This window comes from Marmota flaviventris, chromosome 18, assembly GCF_047511675.1.
Source record: "Marmota flaviventris isolate mMarFla1 chromosome 18, mMarFla1.hap1, whole genome shotgun sequence".
In the NCBI taxonomy this organism is placed as follows: domain Eukaryota; kingdom Metazoa; phylum Chordata; class Mammalia; order Rodentia; family Sciuridae; genus Marmota; species Marmota flaviventris.
In genome coordinates this window covers 48,197,271-48,208,835 of record NC_092515.1, presented here as the reverse complement: position 1 = coordinate 48,208,835, position 11,565 = coordinate 48,197,271, and the positions used below count along the sequence as shown (strand labels likewise).

General features: G+C 42.5%; 1 protein-coding gene across 2 annotated transcripts in view; it reads right to left on the bottom strand.

The window, feature by feature from the left end:
* The window catches only part of Wwp2 (WW domain containing E3 ubiquitin protein ligase 2), a 131,209-nt gene extending 121,595 nt beyond the window's left edge, over positions 1–9,614 (bottom strand). Inside the window, exon 1 of one of the 2 annotated variants that reach the window (XM_071604906.1) lies at positions 9,532–9,614. The gene's annotated coding sequence lies outside the window, so the exon portion shown is untranslated. The remainder of the gene's footprint in view (positions 1–9,531) is intronic. The other variant, XM_071604905.1, reaches the window with a different exon arrangement.
* Positions 9,615–11,565: the final 1,951 nt, after the last annotated feature.

Below are 11,565 nucleotides of genomic sequence, written 5' to 3'. Positions count from 1 at the left end.
AGCTCTTGGTGGAACAAAGCCCCTCACCTCATGGGCTAGACACAAATGAGAGGAAGATGGGATGGGTCCTACCATCCCCTTCAAGGGCACACCCTCAGTTGACCACAAAACCTCCTACAAGGCCCCAGCTGTTAAAGGTTTTAGCACCTCCCAAGAGCACCAAGCTGAGGACCAAGTCTTGGGCACATGGGCTTTGGAGCACAGTCCAGATCCAAAATACAGCCCAGGGCTAATCAGCTGAAGGGAACAAATAGTGGCCTTACACCTCAACTTTTAAATAAGAAACTCCTTTAAGGGGGTAGGGGGCAAAAAGAACAGTCTTTCTCATTAGCACAAAGAAGCACTTCAAGGTCCACCTACTTGCTCAGTTTCCACAGACATCCAGAAAGACAACAGAGACCTATCACAGTTGTTCTTGGTCAAAAAACTTGAAATATCTAAGGTCAAAAGAGCAAGGAGAAAAAACTTTTAATGTATTTACTGGAAACAATAGAGGAAGGAAAACGACACGTGTTGTGGTGTCACAGAACCCAGAAGGGCAGAGGCTGCTGGTGTTGCACTAAATCTTTTTTTTTTGGCAGTACTGGGGATGGAAGTCAGAATCTTGTGCATGCTAGGCAAGCACTCTACCACTGAGCCACACCCCAGTCTCTTCACTAGAATCTTGACTGGGCCTCCACAGAACACAGAGGGCACATTTGAAATAAGACTACTTCATTCTGGGTTTTGTTTGTTTGTTTTGTGTGGGTACTGGGGTTTGAACCCAGGGCCATTTTCCACTGAGCTACATCCCCCCACCCCACTCCCAGGCCTTTTTATTTTGAGACAGGGTCTCACTTAATTGCTAAGAGTCTCATTAAACGGCTGATGCTGGCCTGAAACTTGTAATCTTCCTGCCTCAGCCTCCCGAGTCACTGGAATTACAGGCATGCACCACTGCACAAAGCTTGCTCCATTCTTTATTATTGAAATATAATTCAGATGCAATACATTCATTTTTTAAAGCATATGATTCAGTGGGTTTTACTTTATTTTAGAGTTATACTATCATCACCCCAAAAGAAAGTCTACACCATCAGCAGTCGCTCCCTACTTTTCCCTGTCCTCAGACCCTGGAAACCATTTGTCTGTTTTCTAGATTTGCCTATTCCAGACATTTCATATAAACGGAATCATGTAACACATATGTGGTCTTTTTGGACTGGTTTCTTTCACTTTGCATGTTTTGGGGGTTCATTCTTGTTGCAGCATATATCAGAACGTCATTCCTTTTTGTGGCTGAATAATATTCAGCTGCATGGATATACGTTTTGCATATCCATTCATTAGCTGATGAACATTTGGACTGTAAGAATGGGTTGATCTTATTTTTGGTGCTGGGGATTGAACCCCGGGCCTTCCCCATCCTAGGCAAATGCTCTACCACCGAGCCACACTCTCAGCATCGTGCTTTTCCATTCTTAAAGCAAGAAACTTTCATACCAATCTCTTAAACAGGCTTAACCATGCAGAAGCCATTGAATGATACAATTATTTACTCTCTCTAAATTTTAGTTTCCTCAACTGAAAAGTGAATCTGTAAGAATACTTAGTTCAGGGTTGGGGATTTAGCTCAGTTGCAGAACGCTTGCCTAACACGCAATGCCCTGAGTTTGGTCCTCAGACCTGGGGGAAAAAAGAATACTTAGTTCATAAGATTACTGTGCCAATTAAATGTGTTCAAGTAAAGAGGCAGCTCTTAGGAAGTATTCTTGAAATACCATCCACACACTACTATTCTTGAGATCAAAATTCTAGACTCTGAGAATACAGCAACTCAACCTCAATTGCTAAACTCTTGACCCAGCTTTGAATTAAAAAACAAACAAAAAAAAAAAAACAGTAAACACTGATCTTGAGATGCAAAGAACCGAGCAGAAAAATGAACCAGGAAAAAGCAAAAACTACCCAATAGCACCAAGATTTTCCTTCTAATTAACCAGCTGCAGAAAAAGGCAGAGCTTATTTCTAACTATAGATCAACCCTGCCTCCACTTCTTGAAAGATTTGCAATAGAAGGATTTATCCAAAAGTCTCTCCTTTCCTTTATACTCTCATGCTTTTCCAGGTCTTTCCAATACTAGGGCTTCTTTCTTGGCCTCTTTCCTCTGTCCAGGATTGAATTACTGTCCATTCTCCAAAGGCCCATATTGAAAAATAATCAAACAGAAGTGAACTTTGCCAAATAACACCAGAACAAAGACAAAGCACAGAAAAATAGAGGTGGGGGAGGATGGGGAGGAATAGCATTTGAAGCACAATGAAAGTACAAACTAAAAATAAAAGAGATGGGAATGGGGTTGTGGCTCAGCGGTAGAGCACTCGCCTAGTGCATGCGAGGCCCTGGGTTCGATCCTCAGCACCATATAACAATAAATAAATAAAATAAAGGTATTGTGTCCAACTACAACTAAAAAAATAAATATTTAAAAAAATAAATAAATAAAATAAAAGAGATAGGAAAACCAATCTCATAACAAAACAAGAAGCAAAAGGCACAGGTGACTTGAGGGAGACAACTGGCCTCAGGTCAGGATTTCCCTGTCTTGGTCCTTGGTATTTTCCCAGTAGTTATTACCTCTTAAATCACTGACTCTTTATAAGCTAGGGGGATTGGGGACAAGAACAGGGAACTTGCAAACTAAAAAGTTTTTTCTCAGCAAAAGAAACAATAAGAGAGGTAAATAGGGAGCCTACATCCTGGGAACAAATCTTTACTCCTCACACTTCAGATAGAGCCCTAATATCCAGAGTATACAAAGAACTCAAAAAATTAGACAATAAGATAACAAATAACCCAATCAACAAATGGGCCAAGGACCTGAACAGACACTTCTCAGAGGAGGACATACAATTAATCAACAAGTACATGAAAAAATGCTCACCATCTCTAGCAGTCAGAGAAATGCAAATCAAAACCACCCTAAGATACCATCTCACTCCAGTAAGATTGGCAGCCATTATGAAGTCAAACAGCAACAAGTGCTGGCGAGGATGTGGGGAAAAGGGTACACTTGTACATTGCTGGTGGGACTGCAAATTGGTGCAGCCAATTTGGAAAGCAGTATGGAGATTTCTTGGAAAGCTGGGAATGGAGCCACCATTTGACCCAGCTATTCCCCTTCTCGGTCTATTCCCTAAGGACCTGGAAAGAGCATGCTACAGGGACACTGCTACATCAATGTTCATAGCAGCACAATTCACAATAGCAAGACTGTGGAACCAACCTAGATGCCCTTCAATAGACGAATGGATAAAAAAAATGTGGCATTTATACATAATGGAGTATTACTCTGCATTAAAAAATGACAAAATCATAGAATTCACAGGGAAATGGATGGCATTAGAGCAGATTATGCTAAGTGAAGCTAGCCAATCCCTAAAAAACAAATGCCAAATGTCTTCTTTGATATAAGGAGAGTAACTAAGAACAGAGTAGGGACGAAGAGCAGGAGAAGAAGATTAACATTAAACAGGGATGAGAGGTGGGAGGGAAAGGGAGAGAGAAGGGAAATTGCATGGAAATGGAAGGAGACCCTCAGGGTTATACAAAAGTACATACAAGAGGAAGTGAGGGGAAAGGGAAAAATAATACAAGGGGGAGAAATGAATGACAGTAGAGGGGGTAGAGAGAGAAGAGGGGAGGGGAGGGGAGGGGAGGGGGGATAGTAGAGGATAGGAAAGGCAGCAGAACACAACAGACACTAGTATGGCAATATGTAAATCAATGGATGTGTAACTGATGTGATTCTGCAATCTGTATATGGGTTAAAAATGGGAGTTCATAACCCACTTGAATCAAAGTGTGAAATATGATATATCAAGAAATTTGTAATGTTTTGAACAACCAACAATAAAAAATTAAAAAAAAAAAAACAGGGAACTTGCAGCCTTCTGAAAAAGATTCTAATTGAAATCTAAGGGAAACACAATCTTCCCTTTTGTTCCCACCTCTCAGAAATTCCAGAACCCATAATAGTTCTAAGTGACTCAAAGTCACTCAAAAGTAGCTCACAGATTTGATCCCAATGGGAGATGATGTTCAGACATCTGCTACCAACTGTCTTATTCATGGAAACATCAGCTCCGAACTCACAAGTTCAAGATTCAAATCCCAGCTCTTCTATTTCTTGGCTACATGACCTCACACAGATCACTTCACCTAGGGTTGGTTCTATTTGTGTTAAATCTATAAAATGGTGGGGTATGTGACAAAAAGCTATGTTCAATACCTATTCAGTGAAACCAATATTTTAAACATTAACAACCCATTATCCCTGCTGCCTGGCTGTGTCTCCTTCTCACCCTCCCCAGAGGTCTCTAAATTGGTTGCCAACCCACCAGAAATTGGCAACTGAATTGATTTCAGTGGCACTACAGAGATGCCCTGTTGGAAGAACAGCTTCCTTAAGAAAAAAGAACCCATTAGCTTGTGGTTTTCAAAAGGGTCTTTAAATGAGAAGTGAAAAGGAGAGAAACCCAAGTTTCTAGAAACATAGTACAATGTTTTGCTGTATTTAAAAAGCCTCCTAGTATAAGAGTATCAACTGAGATTTATTTCTAGCAAAATGCACTCTTCTTGAGTGACCTCATCCACCTTACTTCCAAACCATCCATAGAACTGCCCCACATGTACATCTCTAGCCCAGGCCTATCACTGCTAGACTTCTACCTCTAATTGCCCACAGTATCTTCACTTGAATTTCCATTATGCATTTTACAATCAGCAAGAACAAAACTGAGCCCCCACCCACTCCTCCTACAGGCTTCCACCGCCATAATGACAACTCCATTCTTCCAACTGCTCATGCCAAAGACCTTGGAGTTAGCTCCAGCTCCTCTCTTCCTCTAATACTCTAAATCAAGTCAATTCATCCACAAATCCTTTGCTGTGCTTCAAAACACATCCAGGAGGCATCTGTTACTGGGAGTGTGACGGTGTCCTCCTCACTTTCTTCTTGTTTCTATTCTGGCTCCCATTACTTCACATAGCAATCTGAGTGGGTCTGGGAAAAGGCAGGATGAATTGTGTCCACTCCACTCCTCAGAACCCTCCCGTGGAGACAGGTGCAGTGGTGCACACCTGTAATCCCAGCAGCTCGGGAGGCTGAGGTCAGAGGAACCAGAGTTCAAAGCCAACCTCAGCAAAAGCAAAGTGCTAAGCAACTCAGTGAGACCCTGTCTCCAAATTAAAAAATATAAAATAGGGCTGACGATGTGGCTCATTGAGTGCCCCTGAGTTCAATCCCTGGTACCCCACCCCACCCCCAAAAAAAGAAACCCTCCAATGAACCCACCACTTCCCAAGGGCAAAGCAACAACCTTCTCATGGCCTACAAGGCCTTCTAAGAATTGCCCACCTTTTATCCCACACCCAATACCACTCTGATCTGATCCCATTCATTCCTCGCTCAACCACTCCTCTCCAGCCACACTAGCCTCCTGGCTGGCTCAAAACACGCCAGGTGAGCTCCTTCCTCCCAGCTTTTTAACTTGCCCATCCCTTTGCCTGGGCCACTCTGCCCCCATTCAGTCACATGGCCCCTTCCTTTACATGCTTCAGATCTTTACTCAACTGTCACCTCAGATTTTTTTTTTTGGGGGGGGGGTACCTGGGAGTGAACCCAGGGGCACTTAACCACTGAGCCTGATTCTTTTTAACAGTTTGTTATAATTTATTAAAAATGTGGATCACTCCATGAATTTGCATGTCATCCTGGCCCTTTTATTATTATTATTATTATTATTATTATTATTATTATTATTATTATTATTTTGAGACAGGGTCTCACTAAGTGGCTTAAGGCAGAGCTAAATTGCTGAAGCTGGCTTTGAACATGCAATCCTCCTGCCTCAGCCTCCCAAGTCGCTGGGATTACACCAGCATGCACCACTGGCACCTGGCTTCAAAGAAACTTTTCTAAGAACCCTATTTAAAATTACAATTCCAGGAACTGGGGCTGTAGCTCAGTGGCAGAGTGCTCACCTAGCATGTGTGGGGTACTGAGTTCGATCCTTAGCACCACATAAAAATAAAAACAAATAAAATAAAGGCATGTTGTCCATTCACAACTACCAAAAAAAAATTAAAATTACATCTCCACCAGGCACGGTGGCACATGCCTGTAATTCCAGAAGCTCAGGAGGCTGAGGCAGGAGGACTGTGAGTTCAAAGCCAGCCTCAGCAACAGCTAGGTGCTAAGCAACTCAGTGAGACCCTGTCTCTAAATAAAATACAAAATAGGGTTGGAGATGTGGCTCAGTGGTCAAGTGCCCCTGAGTTCAATTCCTGGTACCAAAAAAAAAAAAAAAAAATTTAATTGCAACCCCACCCAACATTCCACATCCCTTTTCTCTGCTTTATTACAATATAATAAACATTTTACTTAGTTATTTCTCTTATTGAGTCCTTCCCCACTACAATTTAAGATACACACAGCCGGGCATAGTGGCACACACCTATAGTCCCAGCAATTCAGGAGCCTGAGATAGGAGGATCAAACGATCAAGGTCAGTCTCAGCAACTTAGCAAAGCCCTAAGCAACTTAATGAGAGCCTATCTCAACATAAAAAATAAAAAGGGCCAGAGATGTAGCTTAGTAGTAAAGTGTCCCTTGGTTCAATTCCCAGTACCAAAAAAAAAAAAAAAAAAAATCCAAAAGGGCAGAGACGTTTGCCTTTCTTGTGTACTGCTATATTCCCAGTATTTAGTAGAACACTGTGCAATAGAAATAAAAAAGGAGCCACATAAATTTTCTATGAAACACATTTTAAAAATTAAAAAGAAACAGGCGAAATTAAACATATTATACTTAATCTAATCCAAAATGTTATCATTTATAGTGTATTTGTATATCACCATATATTTATACGATTATTTTACTGCACTATAAAAAATATCAGAGACATTTTCATTTTTCTTGCCAAGTCTTCAAAATCTGGTGTGTACTCTACACTCACAGCATATCTCTTGCTCAACAGCTTCATGTGGCCAGTGGACACCATACTGGACAGTTGAGTTCAACTTTAGAATAATGTCTGGCATAGGAGGACAGAGGCTTATGTTATTACTGAATGAAACAATATTTTCCCAGGAAGAGGCAACTATGGTGTATGCAATGATTTGAATGTGTCCCCAAAGTTCATGCGTTAGAAACCTAATCCCAGTGCAACGGTTTTGAAAGATGGGATCTTTAAGAGCTAACTAGGTTATGAGTGGATTATGTCAACTTGAAAGTGTGTCTCTTATAAAAGTCAGTTGCAGGGGCTGGGATTGTGGCTCAGTGGTATAGCATTTTGCCTTGCATGTGTGACGCACTGGGTTCGATTCTCAGCACCGCATATAAATAAGTGAATAAAATAAAGGTCTGTCAATAACTAAAAATTTTTTTTAAAAAAAGTCTGTTGGACACACGTTCCGTTTCCCCTACACACATGTTCTTTTGCCTTGTGATGCCTTCTGCCATGGGATGACAAAGCAAGAAGGCCCTCATCAGATGCAGCCCCTGCAATCTTGAACTCAGACTTCCCAGCCTCCAGAACTGTGAGCCAAATAAGGTTCCATTGTTTATTAACTACCAAGTCTACGGGATTTTTATAGCAGCACAAAAAGGACTAAGAAAGTTCAATAAAGGATTTTCTAAACTTCAGACACATTTAAAATTTTTTTAGTGACCAACACTAATTTTTCCATAAAATATCATACTTTTTAACTTGAAAAATATTCAAAAATAAAACTTTTTCTCTTGTTCCTATAAATTGAAAAGACTTGGGATTGAGTCCCTGCTCACTTACTAGCTCTGGAATCTAAACAAAGGATTCCAATAAGCCTGTTTCCTCATCTCTAGAATAAAGGCAATACCAACCTTCACAAGATCATGAAGATTAAATGAGATGTTAGTATAAGCTCTTTGCAAATGGAAAAGTGAGAGACAAGTCAATCCATGCCTTTTTCTCACCCTTATCATTTTCACATGGTCCAATAACACAGAAAATGGCAAGCTTGTGTGCTGAAAGAACAAAAGATTTGAGTTGGAATTCCTATTCACCACTTACAGCTGTATGATTTAAAAACTCTTTATTCACCTAACATTGACCAGGTGCCCACAACATACCAAGCACCAGAGCAGTAGCCAAGGAAGCCAAATAAAATAATGAAACCCTGCCCTTGAAGGATATGCAGTCTAGCAGGAAGAAAGACTAGTAACCAATAAAGCAATTAATTGTTTAAAAAAAAAAAAAATCAAGTGAGTTCTCTTAGGTCTATTTGTTCCTTGTGAAATGGAAATAACCATTTCACCAACCTAACTCTTAGGGGCTGCCACAAATATTAACTTTTTAAATGTTTGTCAAAACTCAAAAAAACCTTAACTCCTAATACACTAGCAAAATACTTCTTTCCCCCTACTTGTAACCCAAAACGACTCTGGCTCCTGCGCGAGTTCAGTTTGAACACTCACTGCAGTTATAAAGCATTCGTTAAAGTCATTTCGTTTCTGCAAATTTTAGCAAACACGAATGGAAAGGAGAAGGAACAATTCAACACAGCTATTTAGCCTCAAAACCATGATCCAGGTCACAATTCTAAAGAACACAACGCAGACCTTTCAGTCACCCTATCTAGTTACAGTTTGTCAAGATAAGCAGTCACATGGTAAGAAAAGCTGAATAATTTAAGCCTAAGAAAGCGGAAAAGTCTTAAAGCAGTATAGGTTGACACTTCTCCGTCCAAGATTCCAACAACCTCTATGTTGCTGAGCTAACACTTGCGTAGGTCGCGGTCAATATTGTAGGTTAAAAGCCTTTTTATGACTAGAGCGAAGTGCCCACACCTTTTTAGTTTTTAGCCTCCAAGATGACCAGATCAGGGGAAAATCTTTCAAAGAAATATGATCCGAAGGGCTAGTTTTCCAAGAAGTAAAAACCCTACACCAGCAGGACTAAGTGGGTGTGACGAAAGGAAGATGATCAAGATGCTGTGATCCCTCCTGAAGTTTAAAAACTGAATGGGACCGAAATCAAAGTCGCGGGTAGCAATCATTTCCGAAGAGGAAGGAAGACAGACACTCTCAGAGGAGGGTCAGGCCACATCTTCTTCTCGACTTCTCCCGGTCGCTCCCTTCCGTACGCCCACTCCCAGGCACCCCCTCCCTGCTCGGTCCCAAGTCGCCCCTTCCTGGGTGCCGATCCCTCCACTAAGATCGCTCCTCTCCCCTTCCGGAAGCCCTCGCTCTCCACTACAAGAGCGGCCACCCCGGCGCCCGCTCCGGCGCTGCCCCCGCACGGCCGGCGGCGCGCCCACCCCGCTCCGGCGGGAGTCGGGACACCCCTCCTCGGAGGCCGGAACCGCCGCGCCAGGCCCCTCCCACAGGAAGCCGCCGCCCCCCGGCGCCCGGGCCGCGCCGCCCCCGGCCCACCCCGCGCCGCCCGCCGCCCCCGGCCCGCCTCGCGCCGCCCGCCCGCCACCGCGCCCCCCGCGCCCGCGCTCGCTACCTGCCGCGGCCACAGAAGCGGCGCCCAACTCCGCTCCCACTTCCGCCTTCCACCGCCCGCACTCGGGCCGGGTCACGTGGCCGCGCGCGGTCACCTGACCCGGAAGAGGCTGGCCGGGCTCGCAGGTGCGGGCAACCTAGGCTGGGCCCAGGAACCTGTGACCCCCAAGGCCGCCTTCTTATCGCCCGAGTGTTCGCCAGCGGAAAGGTGTTGCGCTCGATGGGTGATCCCCGAGCAATCATGTAAATTGAGTGCCATGGGCTTTATTTAGTTTTTCTGTCAGCCCTATGGGGGCGGGTACAATTATTAACCCCGTGTTCCAGGTGAGAGAAGACCTTCCAGTTAAGACATCACTTGAGCTCCTTAGTAGGGTTGCCAGATAAAATACAGGACGTACTTAGTTTGATTTCATATAAACAAGAATGTAAAACATGTCCCAAGTACTGCAAGGGACATATTTATACAAAAGAAAGTATTTGCTGATTATCTGAAAATCAAATTTAATTATCTCTTATTTGCATTTGCTAGTTCTGGCAACTTTTCACCTACCATGTGTCAAGCTTTGTCCTAGGCTCTAAAAACAAAAGTCCAGGACTTTGTGACACATCAGTTCTTGCAACAAAAATTTAAAAACTTCAAAACACTTGGCTGGGTCCATAAAATAACCTGCCACACCAAACCAACCCCATTCCCTTTACAGAGTACATAGATCTGTATGAATTAGTAAAACATTTTGAATCAACATTCTTTACTGATGATCTGGACCCTCAACATTGATGAGTTGTATGGGCTCAATTTCTCACCTTTAGTCACGCTGATTAAAATCAATACTAATCTCCAAGTGTGGTCTTCCATGCTGGGATCCCAGCTGTTTGAAAGGCCGAGGCAGAAGAATCCAAAGTTCCAGGCCAGTCAGGCAACTTGGACCCTGTTTCAAAATAAAATTTAAAATGGAGGGGAGGGAGGCTCTGGGGATCTAGCTTTGTGGTAGGACACTTGCCTAGCACATTCAAGGCCCTGGGTTTGATCCCCAGTGTTGCAAAAAAAAAAAAAAAAATTAAAATTTTAATATTAACCATCTGATTAGTCTTAAGGACTATGTACTAATTATTTCATTACTTTTGGGTCTTCAAGTTTGGATGGATCTTAGTTATTTGTTAAGCAAATAACTTTTTTTTTCCAGTTTTCAGTGGACACAACATCTTTATTTTTTTTATTTTTATGTGGTGCTGAGAATGGAACCCAGCGCCCCGCGCATGCCAGGAGAGTGCATTACCACTTGAGCCACATCCCCAGCCCTAAGCAAACTTTTTTTAAGTGATCATAATTTTGGGAGTGGTGTTTTGAGAGTCCTTTGCCTTCTAAAAAGCCACAAACTTCAAAAATTGTCCCAGGGTGCTGGGCGTTGTGGCACATGCTTGTAATCCCAGCATTTGGGAGGCTAAGGCAGGAGGGTCTCAAGTTTGAAGCCAACCTCATCAACTTAGACCCCATCTCAAAATATAAGTTTTTTAAAAAGGTCTAGGGATGTGGCTTAGTGGTTATGCACCCCTGGGTTCAATCCCTGGTGGAAAAAAAAAAAAACAATTTTTGTCCCAGGGGCTCACCCTCTGAGAAATTCTCCCCCAGATACCCTGTGCTACCCAGAGGTACTACCCTTAATTCCCTGAACATTCACACCTCAGTAGTGCTTTTACCCTGGTAGTGCTTCAAGATCCAATTTCAAACTCAAAAACTCTGAAGGTGCCCCTAGACATTGCACAAATTATCCATTTGCTCATGGCTGTTATATAAGCTTATCTATCATGGTATTAGCTTTCAGTACATGTTTGTTGAATAAATGGAAATGCCAAGGCTTTCCGGGGCTTGTAAAATGTTAAAGGGAAACAGAAAAGGGATTAAAATGCTACAAAAAAGTACTACAGAAGTTTCTAAGTGCCAAGAAATCCTTTATATTAAGTATTCTTAGTGTTTACTAGGAAATAGCTCAAATCTGAAATTTCTCAGATTATTCATCTAAATCAGTAGATCTCA